At 35.3% G+C, this 24,577-nt stretch overlaps 1 protein-coding gene across 3 annotated transcripts in view; it reads left to right on the forward strand.

The window, feature by feature from the left end:
• The first annotated feature begins 61 nt into the window (after positions 1–61).
• Positions 62–24,577, forward strand: part of Kpna4 (karyopherin subunit alpha 4) — a 64,031-nt gene continuing 39,515 nt past the window's right edge. The window contains exon 1 of one of the 3 annotated variants that reach the window (XM_048802966.1): positions 62–3,494. The gene's annotated coding sequence lies outside the window, so the exon portion shown is untranslated. The remainder of the gene's footprint in view (positions 3,495–24,577) is intronic. The other 2 variants (XM_048802965.1, XM_015496404.2) reach the window with 2 other exon arrangements.

Consider the following 24,577-nt stretch of genomic DNA (forward strand, 5'->3'; position numbering starts at 1 on the left):
CGCGCTGCCCCCCTGCCGCGGCCAGCTCCCCGGCAGTGGCGGAGATTCCTGCTCTCGCTCGGGCACCGCCGTCTGGCGCCGCGGGTAGAAGGGAGTTGCGGGAGGCGAGCGTGTGCGACCGAGTGGGGCTCGGAACTTCCTCAGCGAGACCCAAGGCGTCTCCACTTAAAGGCATTTTTTCTGGTCTTCCCGACTCCCGCTTTACCCCTGCCTCCCCTCAATGTCCAAACTACAGGAGTCAACTTCTCCGTTGAAAAAAACACCCCCGGCGTGAGAGGCCATCCTGGTGATGCTAACAGTGCCTTCCAGCGGCCTGTGTTTTACTCTGGATATAGCTGATTCAAGATGTGGCTCACGGTGTGCCCACTTCCAGGCAAAGGATACCCCTTATTTCAGCTTGTTCACAAATCTCTTTAGCCCCTCCTGAGAGACCACCAGCTGCATTCTTACATTTAAAGTCCAAAGGGTTATACAAAGCTGTCATCCTACAGTATCCTTTCCCTCCACCTGCTGGTGGTGGTAATGGGGGATGGGGTGGGCTGTGGAATGGCACCATCACGTTTTATGATTTTAAAAAGAAAAAAAAAAAAAAAAGCTTCATTGTCTTAGATTCAGCTGCTTCCGAAATTGTCAGTCTACATAAGGTGTTATGTGTTAAATGCACGCACTCACCGCCGAGATTTTTGATAAAATACTTTATTTCAGCTTTAAGAATTTAGGTTCCTAATTTTTTAATCCATTCTGAGTCAGGAGTTTAGCTTTTAAGAAAAAGTGGTAAAGTAGTATATTTTATGTTGTCCCTCTGCATATTTTAATACTGTGATCTTCAAATCCCTATGATGTTTGTCTAATCTTGATTATTTAATTGGTTAAGTTAGTAACTTTTTTTGAGCTTTCCCAAAACTATTCATGTTTTAAGGTAGTTTGTGTTCCTTTAGTGGTTTTCATATTTTGAGGGAGTACATGTCTGGAGGTGTGGCTATTCTCTGATTGTGTTAAGGTTAACATGAGAATGATTGCCCTGTTATCCTTCTAATGAAAAGAACTCTTTATTGAAATAATTAACATGCCATAAAAGTCAGTACAGTTTATGACTTTAAATAATTTGGTTGTGCAAGAATGTGATGGAAATTTTTTTTTTACTAATATGAATATTTAGAATGAGAAAAAAAATCACAACCTTAAAAACTGATAAATATCACAGTTACAAAATCCAGAAAAGTAGCTATTAGGTGTTTGATGAATCCCTGTAATCCTTTTTTCCCTCTGATTTGTATTTCTGACAGGTTCACTGAGATGTAATTCACATACCATCCAAGTCACCCATTTAAAGTGGCATTTGGTGCATTCACATAGTTGTACAACAATCATCAAAATCAATCTTAGAACATTGTCACCATCCTAGAAAGAAACCATTCTTCATTAGCAGTGATTATCAGTTTCCTTTTACCCCAACCCCAAGCAACTACTTTCTGTCTTTATAGATTTGCCTATTCTGGACATTTCATATAAATGGAATTATACAATGTGTCATCTTTTATGACAGCCATCTTTCAAGGTAGTATGTTTTCAAGGTTCATTAATGTTATAACAGTGTATCAGTGTTTCATTTCTTTTAAGGGAAAAGTAGTCTGGCATATGAATATATACCACATTGTGTGTTTTCATCAGTCAATGGACATTTGCATTGTTCACACTTTTTAGCTATTATACATAGTGCTGCTAAGAACATTCGTGTACACATTTTTTGTTTGGACCTGTTTTAATTTATCTTGGTTATAAAACCTGGGAGTGGAGTTTTCTGGTTATATGGAAACTTGATATTTAACCTTTTATGAGATTGTCAGACTATTTTCTAAAGTTGTCCTGGGTTTTAAAACTGATTTTTCCTGTTAACTATATATTTCTTGCTTCTTTAGTCAAAATGAGATCAAATGCTGAATATGTATTAGCATATTATATGTAGTTAAATAACTATAACACAGATGTGGTAGTACAGGCCTGTAGTCCACTTACTTGGGAGATTAAGATGGAAGGATTGCTTTAGCCCATGCTTTAGCCTGGGCAACATACCAGGTCCACCTTAAAAAAAAAAAAAAAAAGCCAACCAAAAAAGCCCTACTGTGGGTACATGTTAGGCAGATATTTTGAGGTTCATCAGCCTGTGATGATTGATATCTCTACATGTACATTAGGAATATTTTTTATTTTCCATCTGAGAAAATGATATATTACTATAATGGAGAGTCATACTTTCTCCTCACTGTGACTTGTTCAAAATCACTTCTACTTGTTGGATTGTAGAGGACTTGCTTAGCATGGGTGAGTCCTTGAGGTTGATCCTCAACCACACACACACAAAACAACAACAACAATAACAAAAACCATAAAATCCCATATACTTGTAATGAGATAGATAGAAACATTTTTTAAAAAAATGTTTTGTGACTACTATGATCACCTATTTTGTGTTTATTTGTATATGTTCTTATATCTCTCAACATGGATATATTATGCCCATTTTCTCCCCCTCCAAATATGTTACATACATAATGTATATAAGGATGTAACAGTTTTGAAAATAATTGCATTTTGGTTTAAATATTAAAATGACATCTGTTTTCATTGGGAGGTGTTTGGAAAGAAGTATGAACCAGTGCTGTACAATGAATTTTAATTCTGTATGTCCAAAATACCATTACAACATGTGATCTGTGTTTAAAAAAAAAAGAAGAAAAGAAAATCAAAATTTTATATTATCCTAATACTAAGTTTTCAGAATCTAATTTGTAGTTGACATTCTCTTTTGGAGTAGCTGCATTTCATGGCTAGTGGGTACCTTAATGGACAACATTATATATGTATATATATAGAGAGAAAGAGGGGGGATACATATAGAGTGAGGTAATTGTAGCATTTTGGGGTTTGAGCTAACAGTTTTCTTAATTAATGGACGAGTACAGAGTCCTAGAGTTTATTTTAATCTGATCTTTAACTTTTTATGTGATAATGGAGGAAGTCACTTAGTCTTAGGGTTCTTTCCTCTGTAAAACTAGAGGTGCTTGACATCTGCTTCATGAGTGTTTTGAAGATTGATAGGTTAATGTTAGGGAGATGGTCTGGCAATTCTCTAAGCATTTTATCATCTTTAGCTTTTCTTTTGGGGGTTTTGAGGACTTTATAGGATTAAATGTAATTGATTCTGTCCCTTATTTGCAGTTGGCTCTGTTTTTTCTCTCTGTGTGTATATATAGCTTAAGTCACACTAAACTTTGTTACATTAAAGAGTTATTGGGGAATGCTTTTTAATACAGGGACATGTGATTGCTCACTGAATAATGTGGGCAACAGGGAATTAGTGACCCTTCTATAGTCATAATTTCTGAGTGTTTCAATCTGATATTCATTGCTCCCTTTCAGTATACCATTCTGGCTCCTCCAAAATATGGTCATGCTAACTTTCTTGGAACACAAAAGCATCAAAGGAAATATATGTGAGTATCCATTTGAAATAATTTTCAGGAATTGTCAGATGATATCCACCAGTGCTTGTCTTCTTCCTTGTAGTGTAGTAAAGGATCACAGTTACTAGCTTTGGAATAGTAACTATAGAGAGAGTGAACAGTTTGTTGTTGAGCTTGGGATTGAACCCAGGGCCTGGCGAATTGCTAGACAAGTGCTTTATCACTGATTTGCATGCTTCCCCAGCCCTAGAGAGGGTAAACCTACAACACAGGAAATGGTTAGTAACCAAACTTGCAATAAGAAATTAATCAGGATAAAATTAAGTTCATTCAGCTTACTTTTTAGAGAGGACTTCTTTTGTAGTGTAAACCTGCATAGTTTCTATAAAAGTTATGAGAGTATAACATGTTAGAAAAATAATTAGATCTTATGTAAAAATAAATTAAAATGCTACATAATTTGATTTTCCACACAAACTATGAAGTCTGCTTGAAATTTTTTTTTAAAAGTGTTTGGTTGACAAGAGTTTAATAAAATTAATCATCTATTTTGTTTTTTGGAAATAGCCTTAGTGATTTGTTGAAGTGTAGAGTGAAAAGCATTGTTAAGCTATTAAGTCTTGTTAACTTTTAGAGACTGATCTATCTCATCACAAATCTTGGAACATATTTACTGTACTTAAAATAACTATTGCCTAATTTTCAATATAATAGTTCAACCATGTGATGATATGAAATATCTGATGGAAATATAGTTAAAAACAATTATTTTTGTGCTTCCTGCCAGCTTTACTGATTTCTAAAATGACCAATTTCAGAATTGTTTCATTGATAATTTTCTTAGTGATATTAAGATGTCATTGTTTTTCTTATCACTAGTGTGTCAAGTGAATATTCAAAATTAAGAAGAAGTGTAGGAGTGATTTAGGTTTGAAAGAAGGGTGTTTTGTTTTGTTTTGTGGTGCTGGGGATTGAACCCAGATCTTCATGCATCCTAGCATTGGTAGTTTTTAAACATTGAACCCTAATCACTGATAGGGTTCTTAAAATAGTTTTGGGTCCTTAAAATAGTTTTGGATGTTATCTGGAGTAGCATCTATTTGAATCCTATAAAGATGAAATGAGAGTATGTCATCAAATTTTAACCTTATTTGCTGACTTTCTTGTTCTCTGGTTTAGTTTTAGAACAGAGGGAAGAGTATGATTGAAAGGGACTTTTTGAGCACCTTCTTCATATACCTTTAATTGTATTCTCATGTCTTTCAGTCTTAGAAGTAGGAATTATTGAGTTATTTCGTTGTTTGGTACTGGGGATTGAACCCAGGGGTGCTTTCACCGTTGAGTGACTTCCCAGTTCTTTTATTTATTTATTTATTTATTTATATTTATTTATTTATTTGGTAGCTGGATTAAACTCAGGGGCACTCAACCACTGAGCCACATCCCCAGCCCTAGTTTGTATTTTATTTAGAGACAGGGTCTCACTGAGTTGCTTAGTGCTTCCTTAAGTTTCTGAGGCTGGCTTTGAACTTGCAATCCTCCTGACTCAGCCTCTCAGCTGCTGGGACTACAGGCTGAGCCAGGATGTCCGGCATCCTTTTTTTGAGAGAAGGTCTCACTAAGTTGCTGAGGGTCTTGCTAAATTGCTGAGGCTGGCCTTAAACTTGCTGGCCTTCTGCCTCAGCCCCCTGAGTAGCTGCTGCCTTTATTAAGTGCATGTTAAAGAAGAAACTGTGCATTTGTCTTTGACAACATAACAGTTAAAGGAATAATTTTAATTCAGGTATGCCAAAGTCTATACATTTTATACTGTATCATACTACTTTACCTTTAACTTTTCTCAGCTTTAATGCAGATCTGAAATTTTATTAAGTGAAAGCACCTAGCATAGTTTGTAGAAGTGTAATAGATATTCAGTAAGTTTTTTTTTCCCCTCTAGAGAGTTTTGTAAAATTGTGTATCATTTGTGAACTTTAAACATTAGAGAACACAATCTATTTTCTATGCTTTCTATTTAGATTTGGTAAAAGACAGGCTTGGAGGAGGCTCTCTTTTCTACAGTTAATATGAGAACAATCTTTTTGATTGGCACAAACAAAATAAAGACAATATATATGTTATTGTAATGGACTTTATTCAGAAGTTTTCAAAGGTTTTGGGCTCAAGACTTATTAAAGATGGATTTCTATTGATATTTTACATTTTAAAAATCAAAATTAAGAATGTCTTTAAACATACTTAAGTGTTAAGGGAATTTCATCAAAATAGAGAAAGAATCAGTAGAGTAGGTAAAGGGGATTAAGGAGGAGGAAGAAGGGATTGGGAAAAGGGAAGAATAGTGGGATGCATCTGACATGCATGTATATGCATGTATGGGGGCACGGTGGGTCCTTGTATCAGGTGTATCCACAAGACACTAATAATAAGTAAATTGATTGATTGATTGATTGATTGGAGGGGGAAAGCCAGGTAGTACTGGGGACTGAATTGGAGCAGGTTGTGTTCCATGTTTTTGTGATCATGTCAGGGTGTGTCCTGGTGTTATATATAACTAAGAAAGAATATATAAAAATGTTTAGGGGCTGGGGTTGGGGCTCTGTGGTAGAGCACTCACCTATCACGTGCGAGCCCCTGGGTTCCATCCTCAGCACCACATAAAAGTAAATAAACATTATTTTTTTATACCTTTATTTTAAGTGTTTAAACAAAAATAATAAATGAATTTTATATAAACATAAAATTTTTAATAGAAAAATTATTTGTTTTTCAAAACCAAAAATATTAAATGAGAAGAATGGCCATGTTTAACTTTGTTTTTTTCAAGTCTCTTTTAATATTTGGCTTAAGAGAAAATAGCAGGATTCTCATATCTATTGCTTTTTAAAAATTTTTTTTTTAAACTATTTTTTTTTTGAGAGAGAATTTTATTATTCATTATTTTTTAGATTTCGGCCGACACAACATCTTTGTTTGTATGTGGTGCTGAGGATCGAACTCGGGCCGCACGCATGCCAGGCGAGTGCGCTACCACTTGAGCCACATCCCCAGCCCTTAAACATTTTTATTGAGGCAGGCTCTCACTAGGTTGCTTGAGGTCTTGCAAAATTGCTAAGGCTGGTCTAGAACTTGTGATCCTCATACCTCAGCCTTCCAAGCTGCTGAGGTTACAGGTGTGCACCACTGTGCCTGGCTCTCATACCTATTTCTGAATTCAATGTTTTGTGCTACACCCTTGGTTGAAGTATAAAGAATATCCACCTTCATACAAATAGGCATTTGAAAAAACTAATCACCTTTTCAGGATATTTATGGAGATTATTTTTTGATTGTACACAAATGATAGTTTCAAACTTTTCTTATACTGTTACATTAAAATCTATTGGTCTACAGACATTGGTGTAACTTGCACTTCAATGAATCTTTTGGCTGCCTGATTTTGTTATATATTTTAGGCTATTTGGAAATCATCATGTCATTGACAAAGGAAAAAAAACTGGTTATATAAATCTTCCAAATGCTGACACATTTTATTATACAGTGAAATAATTCACAGTTATTGTAACCACACAGTTCAGGAAATTCTTGAGTATTACAAATCTGTCAAACCTGCAATGGTAGGCACAAATTTTTTAAAATTCAGATTTTCACTTGAAAGCTCAAATTTTATCATTAGTAGAAAATTGATACTAGAAATGATTTCCTTTTAAACCATAGGCTGGATTTGTCATTTTTGTGAAAATATCTTCCACTTACCAAGTCTAAATGACCATAATTTATCTTTCTTTCAAGTATTAAGTAGTGTTCCCTGAAAAAAGTGGCTAGTTTACTTTACAACTCAATCACATAAGTAATTTTTTTCCTTGAAACAGTCATCCAACTGTAGAAGTTATGTTGTAGAAGAGATTTATGTATAATCCCTGTTTATCATACAATTGGAAAGAAAAGACCAGTATTTAGTAAAAGTCGTTATTTTTTACTGGCTCATCAAGGACATTCTTAAGTGAGCTGATTTCTAAAATTTTTTTATCTGAAATGTAAAGACACTATTACAGCTTTGTGTTTTGTGTTGCCTTAATTTATACTAAAGTGATAGCAGTTTTTCCTTCTTTGCATTAATACAGCTGTTAACATTGTATACTCTCACACATAACAATTTTATGGAGAGAATAAATTTGACTTTGTGAACTCTGTGAGAAGGTATCTGGAACCCCCTATTAGGACACTGGACCATACTTTTGAGAACCAATGTTTTAGTTTATCATGATTGCTTCTATCACAGATGACTTTCACTTTAATTAATGCAGGCTCTTAAAAGACTTTATATAGGATAGGGGTTAAAAGAATATGGACTATGGAGTCACTTAGACTTGGGTTTCAACCCTGGTTCCTCCATTTAAAAGTTATGAAGGTTAACTTAATGTCTCTAAGTCATTGAAATTCTCAGCACTGCCTAGCAATGTAGAACATGCAGAGTGAATGGAAGATCTTACTATTTCTACCAGCTTACTTCTCCATCATATATTTCATCCTGGTATATTCCTGTGTTCCCTCTCAGAATAATGTTTTGTTTGCAATTTTTTTTACCACTGTATGCCATAATCCAAATTATATATAACATATAACACAAATTGGGGAAGAATTCCTTTCCCCTTCATTAAAAGCTGGATTTCTTCTCTGTATTTCAACCAAATTGTCAAAAAAATTACTAGTTTTTCTGATCTGTGTTGTCAATTAATAAATCCTTTGTGCAGGTTTCGTAATTGTTTTCCCATTGGTTGTAAATTTAAACTGAAAACAGGTTTAATTCACAATGTTCAGTATTCATAAGGATTTAAGATTGTAGACATTTGCAAGTAATGTAAGATTAGCTTGATTATTAAGCATGCTAAACTTTTTTATGTCATTATATGTTTGCTATTAGAAAAAATTTGGTCACCAGTTACTTTTACCCTGTAATTCACATTGAACTTAATGTAAATTACATTTTAAATGTTGTATTTTGGCAAACCTAGAATTTCCTTAAATTTTTATTAACAAAGTCAGAATTCTCAGATAACATAGGATTTCCTAATTTGATTACGGACAAATTTTCTAATATGAGAAAGCAAATCGTATTCAAGTCATATTGTATCTCAGTGTCTTGTTCTTCAGTCTGTTGCTCTCCCAGCTGAGCTATTTCAGTGGGCCCATTGTTCTCTTCCTGAAAACTTCAATTGTCCAATATCTACTCTTTAATACCTGATTTAGTTTTTAGCCTATGTTTGTGATCCTTTGAAATAGCAATTATATTATATAAATTTATTTAGTAGTTGGATCCTGAAAGCTCCTACATTAAGTTGTCTCTGCTTGGTTGTATTAAGTGTCCCTGTCCTGCTTCTTTACCCTGGTTCTTTTGTCACTTTCAGTTGTTACTGGTTCAGAAAAACAAGGAAAATAATGGTCTTAAAAATTTCAAGTAACTGTTACATCATCCTCCTTTTTTAGTAGGTAGGTCTAAAACCCAAGTATTTTCTGGCTCTCTTTAGAATAGTGGTTTTAAGGGTTTTATGGTCTTTTTAGATAATGTTAACACCAAAAATTAAGTCTGTAACTTCAGGCAGTAAAAACTGATTTTTGTATTATGTAGTTGTTTTAGGGAGCAGAAACCTAGCTCAGATTAGTGTAAGCATAATGAGAGAGTCATGCTCTCATAACCATGTAAATCAAAGGTCACAGCTCACATTAATTAATTAAGAGTACTAATCAATGTCTAGGATGGGCTTTGTTTGGCCTTGATTGAATACTTATACCTGAACTAATAATCATTGGACAGTGGAATATAGTTCTGTGATTGGCCAGTGCAGGGTCTTGTGCCATATGTCTAATTGTCTATGTTGGAGATGAGGAGGGCTATTGGTACCTTAACTCAAACCACAGATTTGCCACGGAAGGAGGGGTTTGTTGGGTAAGAAAAAAAGGAAGAAAACAACCTTTTGAAGACAATATTATAAAGTACCACTGTCCAGTATAGATGTAGGTGCTTGGTTCCTTATTTTGTCTTTGAATATTATATGGAGATACTCACTATATCAGAAGAATATCCATGGAATTGGGTTCATTATTCATAAGTTATTAGGCATCTTAAAGTATTTATTCACAATTTTCTTCTTAATGTCTTAAATACTTTTTCTTAATTCCCTTTTGGTCCCCAGCTTTAAAACAGGAACAGTATTATCTTTAAATGATGAAAAGCTTGGGCTGGGGTTGTGACTCAGCCGTAGAGGGCTCGCCTAGCATGTGGGAGGCCCTGGGTTTGATCCTCAGCACCACATAAAAATAAAATAAAGATATAGTGTCTAACTACAACTAAATAAACAAAATATTTAAAAAAATAAATGATGAAAAGCTTAATTAAGACCAATAAATAAGAAACATACATAATCAACATCATTAGTAATTAGGGAAATACAGATCAAAACCATGAGATACCACTTCATGCCCACTAGATGACAGTGCCCCAAAAGAAAACAGTGTTGAGGATCTGGAGAAAGTGGTATCCTCACACCTGGTTATGGAAATACACAATTGTGTGGCCGTGGTCTGGGGTATAGATCAGTAGTAGACTGCTTACCTGGCATGCACTGGACCCTGAATTTGATCCCTAGCACCATAAATAAAATTAAATGAAGGTACAGCTTCTTTGAAATGTAGTTTGGCAGTTCTTCAGGAAGTTGAACTGTTAACTTGTGACCCAGCAGTTCCACTTCTAGATGGCAAGGATAATTGAAAACATTTTTCTGCAACAAAAACTCATATGTGAATGTTCATAGCAGTACTATTCAAGATAAAGAAGCAACCCAAATATCCATCAACTGATGAATGGACAACTAAAATGTGGTATAGCCATACAATGGAGTATTATTCTGGTATAAAAAGGAATGAAGTATTGATACATGAAGCAGTATGGATGTACCTTGAAAACATGCTGCTTGTAAGAAGCCAGTCACAAAAGATCACATATTCTGTAATTCTGTGTGCATGTGAAAAGAGGAGAAAACTTCCCCTCACCAACCCCCCAAAACTGTTTTTTCTACTCTTCTGTCACTCAGTAGTACTTCTGACACCCAATATTTAGGGAGGTTTTTCACGTGTGAGGCAAGCATTTAGTTCTTTAGTAAAGCACTAGTTGGGTGTCCTCCAATTCAGTTCTGACATCTGACACTATTTACCCAAAGGTAGCATCAGATTACAGGTTGAGGGCTCATTTCCACAAGACTGCCCCTCACTTTTAGATGCCAGTTGGAAGCACAGGTTGTTGTGGCCTTTTCTTATCAAATGGCTATAAATTAATATTTTCATGACCCCCTCCTGGTTCAGTTAATTTGCAAGAGCAGCTCGCAGAGCTCAGGGACACAGTTTACTTAAAGACGTTACAAAGGATGTAGATCAATAGCCAGATGAGTAAGGTATATGAAAAGTGTCACAGAGCTTCCATGTCCTTTCCTAGTATTCCACCCTTTAGGCACCACCATATGTTCAGCTAGCTGGGAAGCATGCAAAACAAGTCCCCCCCCCCATCTTTGGCTGGGGGTGGTGGTGAGGGGACACGTTTTATGAAGCTTCAGTACATAGACATGATTTACTAATCATTAACCATTGGTTATCAGTTAACCTTCTCCACTCTTCCCCAGAGGTTGGGAGTTAAGGCTGAAAAAGTCCCTGCTGTCTCATCATATTTTGGTATTTTAGGTGAACAGCCCATTCTGGGGTCCTCCAGCCTAACTAGTCATCTCAGTAGCATACTAAAAACATTTTTGTGCCTTCAGAAATTCCAAGAGATCCCAGATGTGGTGGTGCACACCTATAATCCATTGACTCAGGAGACTGAGGCAGGAGGATTGCAAGTTCAAAGCCAACCTCAGCAAATTAATAGAGACCCTAAGCAACTTAGACCCTGTCACAAAGTAAAAAACAAAAAGGACTGGGGATGTGGTTCAGCAGTTAAGTTTAACACCCCTGGGTATAATTGCTGGTATTAAAAAAAAAAAAAAAAGAAACGAAAGAAAGAAAAGTAGATTCTAAAGGATTTTAGAAGCAGCATGTGTCATAGGATCAAATATATATTCCATCAAATTATAATATTAAATGCCTGGGATAGATAATTCCATAAAGACAGATAATGAATTAGTTGCCAAGGGTTAGAACAAAGGGAAATTGAAGAATGACTGCTAAGGAGATAGAATTGTGTTTCTAATGATCAGAGTCATCTGGAGTTAGTGGTGATCAGTGCACAACTTTGTGAATATACTAAAAACTATGGTGTTGTACTCTTTGAACTGTATGATGAGTGATATTTTAATAATGCTGTTGTGATAATTAACAGCTTAATTAAGATAAATGAGTTGGGACTGTGGCAGCTTTCTACTACCTGAGAGTCACATCTGAACTTATTTAAGTAGCTCTTTTTCACTGACTTCCCCTTATTCTCTTCCCTGTTTTGAAATCATTTGTTCAACAAATAATTGTTCAGCATTGTGTTCAAAGTTCTGTTGTAAGCAATGAGGACAAAGCAGCGAATAACACAGGTTAAGTTCCTATTCTAGCAGGTCAAGATCTCTCAAATCCCTGGCCTGAAGACCCTATGGGGACCATAGGTTGTAGTAGATCACTTATCTTTTTATTCCTTAACTTAAATTATATTCTTTAAGTTTGAAGAGAAAGGAAATCCTAAATATTTCCTGTCTGATAACTCTTACCTTGAGATTTGTGGAAAAGCTTGATTTTTTTTTTTTCCTAAGAATTGGATGACCTAGACTTGTATCTCATTAGCTATATGCCATGAGGAAAGTTTAATATTCTTTTCAGTTTTCATTTTCTGCATCTATAAAATTAAAATTCTATCTTAGCAGATATTTGTTTTGAATTAGTCTTTTTTATTTGTTTTTTATATGATGTATTTGCTAAGGCCTTTAGTGGAAAAAATGGACAACATTTAAGAAAATGTATTTAAGGGAAGTAGAGAGATGGAAACTCGAAAAGAATTAAAAGAAAATGTTGCAAAAAAATGTTAATAAGTTTTAACTACAAATATTATATTCTATGTAATATATACTTATGTACAAACTTATACTATATACTAGATTTTACACACACATGCACAATTGTACAACATTATACAGATGCAAAAAACTTAAATATAAGAAAATTGAGTCTAACGATATACAAAGAGAGATTTACCAGAAAAGCATGTTGCTTTCATATATTCACGCTGATGTAATGCTCGTGCCCAACCCAGAGTACATTTTTATGACCCTTCTTAGACACCTCGGGTGCTTTTGTCAAGAAAGAGGTCACTAGCTGAAGGAAGTGTGCGACTGTAATTCCAGTGGCTCAGAAGGCTGAGGCAGAAGGATCACAAGTTCAAAGCCAGCCTCAGCAACTTTAGGCCCTAAGTAATTCAGTGAGACCATGTCTCAATTTTTTTAAAAATTTAAAAAGGGATGGGATGTAGATCAGTGGTTAAGCACCTTTGGGTTTAATCCCTGATACAAAAAAAAAAAAAAAAAAATTCACCTAAGTCTGAATGGATCTGAACAACTGAAGGCATCACCACATTTCCATAGACAAGGGTCTTCTCCATTGTGAGTTCTTCATGCTATTCAAAGAGAACTGGAAAGTTGAAAGTGTTACCACCTTTCTTAAAGGGCAAAAGGGTTTTTTCCCTAATGTGAATCCTTTTGTGTCTTTAAAGGAAACTGTGAAAGTTGAATACTTCCCCACATTGCTTATTCACAGGGTTTTTTCTGCTGTATGAGTCCTTTCATACCACTGAACAAAACTTGACCATCTGAAGCCTTTACATTTATTTGCATAGGGTTTTTTTTTGTTTGTTTGTTTTTGTTTTTTGGCATGAATCTTCCCAGTCCTTACAAGGAACTGGAAATACTGTAAGGTTTCCCACATGTTTCAACATTCAAAGGGTTTCTCTCCATAAGTACTTTCACATATGAGAAGAAAAATGAACATCACACATTCAGGGGAAAACAGTTATTTGCCTTTTTTTTTTTTTTTTTTTTTTTTTTTACATTTTTAAAAGAGTTATTCAGTTGGACATGGTAGCATATACTTGTAATCCCAGCAACTCAGGAGGCTGAGGTTGAAGGATCACAAGTTTGAGAACAGCTTCAACAACTTAGTAAGGCCCTAAGCAACTCAGCAAGTCCTTGTCTCAAAATAAAAAATAAGAAGGACTGGAGTGGGGATGGGGTTGTGGCTCAGTGGCAGAGCACTTGCCCAGCATGTGTGAGGCACTAGGTTTGATCCTCAGCACCACATTAATGAATGAAGGAAGGAAGGAAGGTGCATCAACAAATAAAAATTTTCTAAAAAAAGGACTAAGGATATGGCTCAGTGGTAGAGCATCCCCAGGGCTAAATCCCCAGTACAAAAAGAAAAAAAGTTATTCCACAGTGTGAGTCCTGTCATGTCCTTAAATGTGACCAGGAAAATTGATTTACTACATTTTACATGCAAAGGATTTTTCTCCAGTAAACTTTTTACGTGTTTATGAGTGAAAAGGTAACAACAGAAGGCTTTGCCCATTATTTTCATTAGTAGGTGAATTAGTCTTTTAGTAATACAAGAAATGTACCTTTATTCAGACTTGTTCAAGTAGGGTAGGTTGTTAGGAAAGTTAAGGGGCCAGTTCTCAAATTATACTAAATATTTCTGATAGGATTGGCTTTGTGAGAACATATGGAATTTCCCCACACATACACACTATATTGCCTGTGGACACCAAGTCAGCTATGAAGTTTTATTTTTCAGGTCAGGTGCTTTCCTGTGTTCCAGCACCAGTCAGCTGTGGTGTGGAGAAGGGTGTCAACTTAGTAGGCAATATGCTTTGCTTCTTCAGAGCATCCCCTAGAAAGAGCAGGGTTTTTTTTTTTTCTTGTTTTAGACAAGCTTTTAAGTATGACATTATTTAGTTAATGTCATTTTCATTAGTTCTTTTCTGTTAACTTTCTTCTCATAGCTATAATCTGGAGCAAATCCTTGTCTCATAGTCAGAATGGTTGCCTTGTTTCTGCTATTGCTGTTTTCTAACTCATAAATAACCTGTGTGGTTCTTCTAAAAATAAAGTAAATCAGGGTTGGGGATGTAGCTCAGTGGTGGAGCACTTGCTTATCATGTGTAAGGCCCAGATTTCAATTCCCAGCACCATCAAAAACAAAACAGAAGTAAAATCTTGCCCCTCCTCTGCTTCTGTAGCTTCCCAGCACATTAGCTTCTAAACTCCTTAAACCTCCAAGGTCTTGCCAAATTTGGTCCTTGTCTACTTCTCCCGCGTCTTTGACTTTACAGTCTTCCTTAATTACTATACTGTTATCTACATTTCCTCTTAACTATTATGAATCAATGGCTCGCTCCTTCAGGCCATTCATGTATTCTTCCAGAATTCCTGGTCATCCCTATTCCCTTTTGTTCGCATGCATGATTATTTCTCATCCCCTGGATCACTGCTTCAGTGTCATTTACTCATAGATGCTGTCCCTAAACAAGCTAACTGAAAGTTAAGCCCACCTGGCTTTTCCAGTAAGGATAATTTATGTACAGGGTGCTGTGGTGCATACCTGTAATCTCAGCAACTCAGGGGTCTGAGTTCAAAGGCCAGCCTTGGCAACTTGGTGAGATACTTTCTCAAAAGAAATAATGAAAAGGATTGGAGGTGTAGTTCAGTGGTAAAGCACCTTTGGTTCAATCCCTCAATTCCCAGTACTATAGGGGGGAACAAAAACGACACACTTGTTTAATGTTTCTCCCATCAGACTATAAGCTTCCTGAAGACTGTGGACCTTTTCTGTTTTGTACACTACTTTTTTTGGAGATGGGGGTCTTACTATGTTATTTATGTTGCCCAGGCTAGCCTCAAACTCCTGGGCTTAAGCAATTCTGCTTCAGCTTCCTAAGTACTTAGTACTATAGGTGCACATCACCATGCCTGGCATATAGTTGGCATTTAAGTAAATATTTGAGGGAATTAAATAAATTTGTTTTTAAAAGAGAGGATGAATAACATGAGTATTCTGCTCAGGATTGGTAGTTAAATGAGAATTTTTAAGTCAAGTTCATTTTTCTCTTTATTTTTAGTAATGTATGATAATTTAAATTTTTTTTAGAAAAGTGAAAAAATAATATTCTCACTATTATTAATCTTTTGGAATGTTTCTGCTTCTTGTATATATTTTTCCCACAGATAGTTGAACTAAATTGGGTTCTTGTGAGAATAAATAAATAATTATCATTAGAACACAGCAATGATAATTTGTTGGTGGAGGGGCTGGGTTGTTCTTTGTAGGATGTTTGACAGTGTTCATGGCCTTTTACCTACTAGAGGCCAGTAGCACATACTTTCCCTCTCTGTTACAACAAACAAAATGTTCTCCAAAACTTGCCATATGTCCTCCAAGTGGCATCACCTTAGATGAGAACCACTAAAATGTAGATACTTAAGTAAACTTCCCAGAACACCATTGCTATTTTCATTTTCACCCGAGGTACCTTCACTGGTTGTCTCTTAAGTGGCTGTCAGATTTTCTTTATAGACTAGGAATTTCAAATTCTCAGTTCAACCTAGGAGATATTTAAATATATGATATGTAAAATTATGAACACTAAATTAAATATTTTTCATTTATAACTCTCTTGAGCCATGTAACTTTATCTCTGACCCTCCTTCCACTTTAGGCAAGTGAACCCATCTCACATTTAACGTTTGATTTTGCTTTAATTTTATCTTAACTTTTGTTGGGTCTCTATTAGAAATACTTTCTAGTTTTCCCTTTTCCTTTCCATTGCTTATTTATGCTTTCTGGTTGAAGTTAAGGCTCTGGGCCTTGGTTAAATTTGTACTGATCATAACAATTCATATTGATCACTCCTTTATTGAATTCTTAGAGTAATTATTTTATGTATTCATATTTTGGTATTTTTTCATGTAAATAGTGATTTTACTTGTCAGGTTTTGTTTTTGTAATTTAAGAAAGTGTATTTTAATAGGATATGTATGGTTTGTATTCCAACAAAGTAGATAAATTAGATGAAGTGGATAAATTCCTAAAATACACAATTTGTTTAGATTAAATCATGTTGAAGAATCTTTGTGTGTGTGTGTGTGTGTGTGTGTTACTGGAGATTGAACCCAGGGCCTTGTGCATGCGAGGCAAGCACTCTACCAACTAAGCCATATCCCCATCCCCTAGATCATAAAGAAAAAAATTGGCTGAGGTTGTAGCTCAGTGGTTGAGCGCTTGCCTCACTTGCGTGAGGCACTGGGTTCAATCCTCAGCACCACATAAAAAAATAAATAAATAAAAGATATTGTGTTCATCTACAACTAAAAATTTTAAAAAAAAATTGAATAGATTTTAACTAGTAGGAAGAATGTGTCAGTAGTTTAAAAATCTCCCAATGAAGACAACTTAGGACTAGATAGTATCACTGGTAAATTCTATCAAATATTTGAGAATTCTTGAAAAACTGATACCAGTCTTACTCAAACTTCCAAAAATTTGAAGAGAAGAGACTATTCCAAAGTTATGAGACTACCAAAGCCAGAAAAAGACACTATAAGAAAATCACAGACCACTATCCATGATGAATATACATATAGAATTCCTCAAGAAAACACTAACACTGCCTTGCACAGCCCTTTAGAAGGATCATCCACTCTGACCAAGTAGGATTTATCTCTAGGGTTCAAGGATTATTTAACAGATGAAAATCAATCAATGTAGTACACACAGAATGAAAGACAAGATGTACATGATGATATCCTTTGATGTAAAAAGACCCTTAGGCAATTCAGAACCCTTTCATGATAAAAACATTCAACAAATTGGTAAAAGAATTTGCTCAACATAATAAAGGACATATGTGAAAAATAGGCCATCATAATTCAGTGATGGAAAACTGACAGCTTTTTTTTTTTTTTTGGTACTGGGAATTGAACCCAGAGTGCTTAACAACTGAGTGATGTTTCACAGGGTAGAAGGCCAGGGAGTTTGCTGAGTTCTCTTACCAGGCCCTCATCCCATTCATGGGACTCTGAAAAAGCAAACATTTTATAGCAAAACAAAACTATTAGCTAGATACAATGGTATGTGCTTATAATCTGTTGCTTAGAAGGCTAGGGTGGGAGGATCATTTGGCACCTACACATAATAAAACAGTCTGGGCAACATAGGCTACATCTCAGAAACAAAAAGCTCTTAAAATAGAAATAGACAAGTGATACTACATCAAAATAAAAGACAAACAATCAAGAGAATGAAAAGGTGTCCTGTGGTATGGGAGAAAACATAGGCAAATGATATATCTATCTGATCAGGGGTTATTATCCAAAATATGTAAAGAACTGCTTAAACTCAATAACAGTAAAACCCAAACAGCCTTATTTTAAAATCGGCAAAGGATTTGTAGATATTTCTCCAAAGAAGATATACAAATAACCAACAAGCACATGAAAAAGATGTTTGACATCATTTGGGAGATTCAATGAGGTATGACCTCTGGCCCACTAGAAAACCACTGTTTAAAAAAAAAAAGAACAGAAAATGGTGTTGGTGAAGATAGAGAAATTGGACCTGGGGTTGTGCTTAGTGGTAGAGTGCTCACCCAGTGCAGGTGAGACACTGAGTATGATCCTCAGTACCACATAAAAATAAATAAATAAATAAAAATAAAGGCATTGTGTCCACTTACAACTTAAAAAAAAAAAGATTGGAAACCTTGTACATTATAAGTGCTAAAGTAAATGGTGTATCTACTATAGAAAACAGTCACTCAGAAAATTACAAGCAGAACTGGGTGTGGTTGCACATATAGGTAATCCCAGATATTTGGGATGCTGAGGAAGGAAGATTGCAAGTTTGAAGCCAGCCTGGGTCAGTTAGCAGGAACCTGTCTCTGAATTTTAAGAAGGGTTGGAAGTGTAGTTCAGTGGTAAAGCACTTGCCTAGCATGGGCAAGGCCCTGTGTTTATACTTCCAAAAGAAACTAAAAATAGGATTATATGTTCCAGCAATTTCACTTCCAGGTATCTACCCAAATGAATTGAAAGCAGGAACTCAAAGAGATATTTGTACCCTGTGTTTATAGCAGCATTATTCACAACATTCAAAAGATGGAAGCAATCCATGTGTCCTTTAAAGGATAAATGGATACAACTCTGTGTGTGTGTCATTATGTAATTTTTAAAAAGATAATATTATGATTCCCCTTAGATATTAGGATAGCCAAATGCATAGAAACAAAGAATAGAATCATGGTTGCCAGGGGTTGGGGAAATGGAGAAGTAGGGAGTAGTTGCTTAGGTATATGGTTTCAGTTTTTCCAAATGAAAAGTGTTTTGGAGATTGGATGCACAATAATGTGAACTTAATAATTTTCAAGTATATAGTTCAGTAGTATTAAGATAGTAAAGTTTTATGTTTTGGGTTTTTTACTACAATTTTTTAAAATGGAAAGATAATACATTTTATGTTACGTTTTATTTTACAGTTAACAAAACCCTGATAACTTCAAATGCTGGTGAAAATTAGGAATTCTCATTCATTGCTGGTATCTTAGACAAAATGAAAAGGGCCACTTGAGAAGACACTGTGGCAGTTTTCTTACAAAACTGAGTGTACTCTTACCATATAATCCAGCAGTTGTACACCTTGGTAGTAACCCAGACAAGTTGAAAACTTATGTTTTCACATGGTAACTTTGTTTAAAATCACCAAAACTTGGAAGCTCCCAAGATGTGTCCTTCAGTAGGAGAATGGATAAGTAAACTATGATACATACCGACAATGGAATATTATCCAGCACTAGGAAGAAATGAGCCACTGAGCCATGTTAAAGACATGGAAGAACCTTCACTGTATGTCACTAAATAAAAGAAGTCAATCCAAAAAGGCTACATGCTACACAATTCCAGCTATATGATGATCTGGAAAAGGAAAAACTGTGGAGACCGTTAAAATTTACAGTCATTGGTTACGAAGGGTCTGCATTGGGGCAGAACACATGGGATTCTTAGGACAGTGAAAGTACTCTTGACACTATAATAGTAGTTGTATCATTACACATTTATAAAAACCCACAGAATGGCCTGGGGTTGTGGCTCAGTGGTAGAGCGCTTGCCTGGCATGTGTGAGGCACTGGGTTCAATTCTCAGCACCACATATAAATGAATGAATAAAATAAAGGTCCATCAACAACTAAAAAAATATTTTAAAAAACAGAGAATGTATACCAGAAGTGATTTCTTAATGTATGCTGTCCCTTTGGGTGGTAATGATATGTAAATGTAGGTTCATCAATTGTAACAAATATACCGTTCTAGTAACAAAGTTGATAGGAGGCTTTGGGAGTGGGTGTGGAGAATATATGCAAATAATCTATGCCTTCCACTCTAGCTTTCCTCTGAACCCAGAACTTCCCTGAAAATTTTTTAAAGAGTATGTATGGTATGATACCATACTTGTAAAAAATTGAAATTATAAAACTATTGTAGACATGGTGATATACAGCTAAAACAACCATGAAAATTAATCAAATTCAGTTGTTTCTGGGTAGGAAAAAAGGCATGAACAGGGTTGTCAGTGAAGTGAGATTTTAGCAGCCCTTATAACACTCTAAAATTTAAATTTCTTTTAAAAATAACAAATAATAGTGACATGTATTAAAGCATGAGTATTGGGCTGCATTTGGAACTCATTGGGTAAGTGGTTGCCAGCATGGGTAAAGCCCTGGGTTTGATCCCTGGCAATACACACATTTAAAAAAAAACAAAACAAAACAAAAAAACCCACCAGTGTCGTGAATTTTTCCTTTTTGTATATTTGACATATTTCATGGTTGAAATTTAAGTCCATCTTAGAGACGTAGTTACCTTGAGAATGTTTATATTAAAATGTAATCTATGCACTGGCTACGTTAGCTAAAGGACAGTTTAATCAAATTTAGTCAAAGGATTGTCCTAATAATACCATGACTTCATCAGAAATGGAACTGTCCTTAAACTGTGGGTTTGGTTTTGTTTTAGAGAAATTTTAATGTTTTGTTGATACCAGCACTTAGTTTTAGTTCTGTAACTTACTCGGGTGAAATACTGTAGCAAGTAAGTGAGATGTAGGTTAGAAGCATTAGATCTTGAGTAATATGGTTAAGCTTGTTGAAATGCCCAGATAGGGGAATAAATAATAATAGAAACAGATCAGGATTTATATTGGATGTGGGAAAGGGAGTATTAGAATCTGATTCTTTGATGATAATTAACTGTGTCAAATTACTTTGTTTATATATATATATATATATATATATATATATATATATATATATTTAGTAATTCAGTGGTCCTCAGTTGACATTTGGTCCATCAATCACTAGCACTTGATATAATTAATTATACTCCCTTGGAAAGTAACTTTTTTACTTAGTTCCAGATTTCCATAGATTCCTGATGATTTTCAATGTCAATGACTGTTCATTGTTTCTTATTTTGTGATGCCTAGGGTTGTGCTCACTCTATTAAATATTATTTCTAAATTGATAGCTTTCTGAATTGATAATTTTAGACCCAGCCTTTCTTGAACTGCAGGCTCATTTGACTCCTTACCATTTCATTTTGATATATTATAATAAGCATCTTGAACTTAGCATGTTGGAAAGTGGTATTACTCACCAAACCTGCTAATCAGTCTGCCCTATCTTAGAAATGGCAATTCCATTATACTGCTTTAGCAAAATAATTCATTAATTTTCCTTTTTATAGGCTGGGGTTGTGGCTCAGTGGTAGAGCACTTGCCTAGCATGCATGAGGCACTGGGTTTGATCCCCAGCACTACATTTAAAAAAAAACAACAACAACAAATAAATTAACAAAATAAAGATATTATGTCCATCTAGAAGTAAAAATAATTTTTAAAAAAGTATTCCTGCTGATGGGCAGAATCACAGCCTCTGGGACAAGGATTCCCCTTTGTTTCTCTTTTGCTAGCAAAGCAATAAACCTTCCTTTAAAAAAAATCCTTTTTATGAAGATTTTCCTGTTAAATTTGAAAACTTTGACTCTGAACTCACAAAGAAAAATTAATTGGTTAATTGTGGTGGGGGCAGGGGGGTACCAGGGATTGAACCCAGCGGTGATTAACTACTTAGCCACATCCCCAGCCCTTTTTTATATTTTATTTAGAGACAGGGTCTTGCTGAGTTGCTAAGTGCCCCACTATTCTGCTGAAGCTGGCTTTGAACTAGTGATCCTGTTGCCTCAACCTCCTGAGTTGCTGGGATTATAGGTGTGTGCCACCCACACCCAGCAAAATATTAATATTATTGAACACCGAGGGGGAACAGAAAAGTAGTTTATTTGAAGAGGTATGCAACAGGTAGACACCTTCAATGAAAAAATAATATGTGGTGTGGTAGAAAGAACACTTGGACTGGGTCCAGAATATCTGAGCCTTAGTATTCTTGTGGTAGTCACTGGGACTTAGTTTCTTTCTCTATAAATAAAATTAAGTAGTTTAAATGATTTCTGTTCTTCCTAGCAGCAGAATCCTGTAATGCTCTTTGTTTAAATGTTTCCATAAGAAAAACATGAATTTAAATGTATTCTTATAAAATAGAAGGGAAGTAAATGTTCCTTAGTCTCTCTTGATTTTTAAACTTCCTTTTAACATTGTTTTATAAACTGGAAAAAAAATATTTTTTTTCATCTGGGAATATACCACATCAGCAGAGAAATTAGATTCCTTCAGCAATCATGTTAAAGCTTGATTTGTATTGACTTTATTTAATTGTATTTCACTTCATCTCCTATTGTTTCTTAGTCTGTCTGTCTTTTCTGGGAATCCAGCAAACCAGCGCCTCACACATAGTAAGCAAGCACTTTTTACCACTGAGGTACATCCCCAGCCCTTCCTCAGTAATGTTTCCTAATATTTTTTTCCATTTGTTGAGTTTTTTTGTTGGTGGTGTTTATTTGTTTGTTTTTGGTATCAGATATTGAATCCACAGGCACACCTGAGCCATATCCCCAGCCCATTTTTATATTTTATTTAGAGACAGGGTCTCTAAGTTGGTTAGGGCCTCACTAATCTGCTGAGGCTTGCTTTGAACTCATGATCCTCCTGTCTCAGCCTCCTGAGCTGCTTAAGCATGCACCACCATGCCCAGCTCCATTTGTTGACTCTCACACACACACACACGTTTCTTGTTTAATAATTATCTCTACTACCAAAACTAACTATTGAAAGCTCAGTGATTTCTATATCCTTTTGGTATTACATTACAATTTAAGGTGAGAAAAGTGTAAAATAGGAAAGCACTGAGCAACTATACCAGAGTCACAAAGTAGCTTTACATTGCGATTTTGAACTGACTTTTTTTTATGATTCTTATAGAAACTATACTGCCTAAATTGTAGACCTCTCAACCTCCCAACTTCCCATCTTCCCATCCTCTGCCTCCTATCTTTTTCTCCTTCCCCCTTTATAGACTTTGTCCTTTGCATAGCTCTTCAGCTAATGAATAAGCTTTTGACCAGTTTGGTAGTTTGTGGAGGTTCTAATTGACAGCATTGCTTACTGGATCAATGTAAACTGTGAATACATAAACTGATTTTCAGGGAATATGCAAAACATGTCTAAGTTAAGGGGAAACTTAGAAATAAGAAACCTTACGTACTCTTTCACAGGCCCTCAGAAATGAAAGTCCTTGATTTTATAATGGGTTGTGACTTTGAGTGTCTAAATTTCTAATACCACTTCTAAGGGATTGGATTTTTGGATCAAAAGCGTGGGTAAATGTTGCCAGGCCAAGTGCATAGGATGTTTTCTATCAGTTTGTTTATGATCTTTTCTTGCCCTATAGCAAAGATTGTTAGCACTCTTACTTTGCAAAGAGTTTCTATGAGTAGTAATAGCCTTAATCTTATGTTCTTGCTAATGTTGATTTATAAATTCTTTAATAGTTCTAAATTATCAATCTCTAAATTTAATAAAATGTACTATAGTGGAAGGACTTATTTAATAGTTTGCTTTAATGAAAAGAAGTTAGAGCACATTATACCCCAATCCTGCTACATTAGATGGAGGGGTTACTAATAAAAACTTCTTTTTTTTAAGGTTTAAATGTTTTAAACCTTTTATTTTTATTTTATTTTTATGTGGTGCTGAGGCTCAAACTAATTGCCTCACACATGCTAAGCAAGCACTCTACCACTGAGCCACAACCCCAGCCCCATAAAAACTTAAATTTTTTTTTCTTTAGTTGTAGTTGGACACAATATCTTTATTTGTTTTTATGTGGTGCTGAGGATTGAACCCTAAGTTGCTTAGGACCTCGCTAATCTGCTGAGGCTGGCTTGAGCCACAATCCCAGTCCAAAACTTTTTATAAATTAGAAATAACTCTGGACCTCAGAAGTCTGCTTTATTAACTTTATTGAAAGCAATTTTTTAAGTAATACATCTTTTGTGTGAGATGTAGGACATAGTTTTTTTAAAAATTAATATTAGAGTTTATTGCTTTTCTGTTATATGCAAAGTCCCTTTGTCCTGGTAATACAAATTGAGTATTCCTTATCTGAAGTGTTTGGGACCAAAGTGTTTTCAGATTTTCCACTATTTACATATACATAATGAGATATCCTGAGGATGGGACCCAAGTCTGAACACAAAATTCGTGTATATTTCATATACCTCTTATACACATACTCTGAAGGTAATTTTATGTACTACTTTTAATAATTTTAGTATGAAACAGTTTCATGGTGTGAAGTTTTTCACTTTGGGCGTATGTTAACACTCAGAAATGTTCAGCTTTTTTTCCTGAGCATGCCTGTAATCCCAGAAACTCACGAGGCTGAGGCAGGAGGATCCCAAGTTCAAATTCACCCTCAGCAACTTGGTGAGACTCTCTCTCAAAATAAAAATAATTTTTCAAAAAAATGGTAGGGGTGGGCTGGGGTTGTGACTCAGCAGTAGAGCTTTCGCCTAGCACATGCAGGTTGTTGGGTTCGATCCTTAGTACCACATAAAAAAAAAGTATTGTGTCGAACTATCGAACTACAACTAAAAACA

This window comes from Marmota marmota, unplaced genomic scaffold (assembly GCF_001458135.2).
Source record: "Marmota marmota marmota unplaced genomic scaffold, marMar, whole genome shotgun sequence".
Taxonomy (NCBI): Eukaryota; Metazoa; Chordata; class Mammalia; order Rodentia; family Sciuridae; genus Marmota; species Marmota marmota.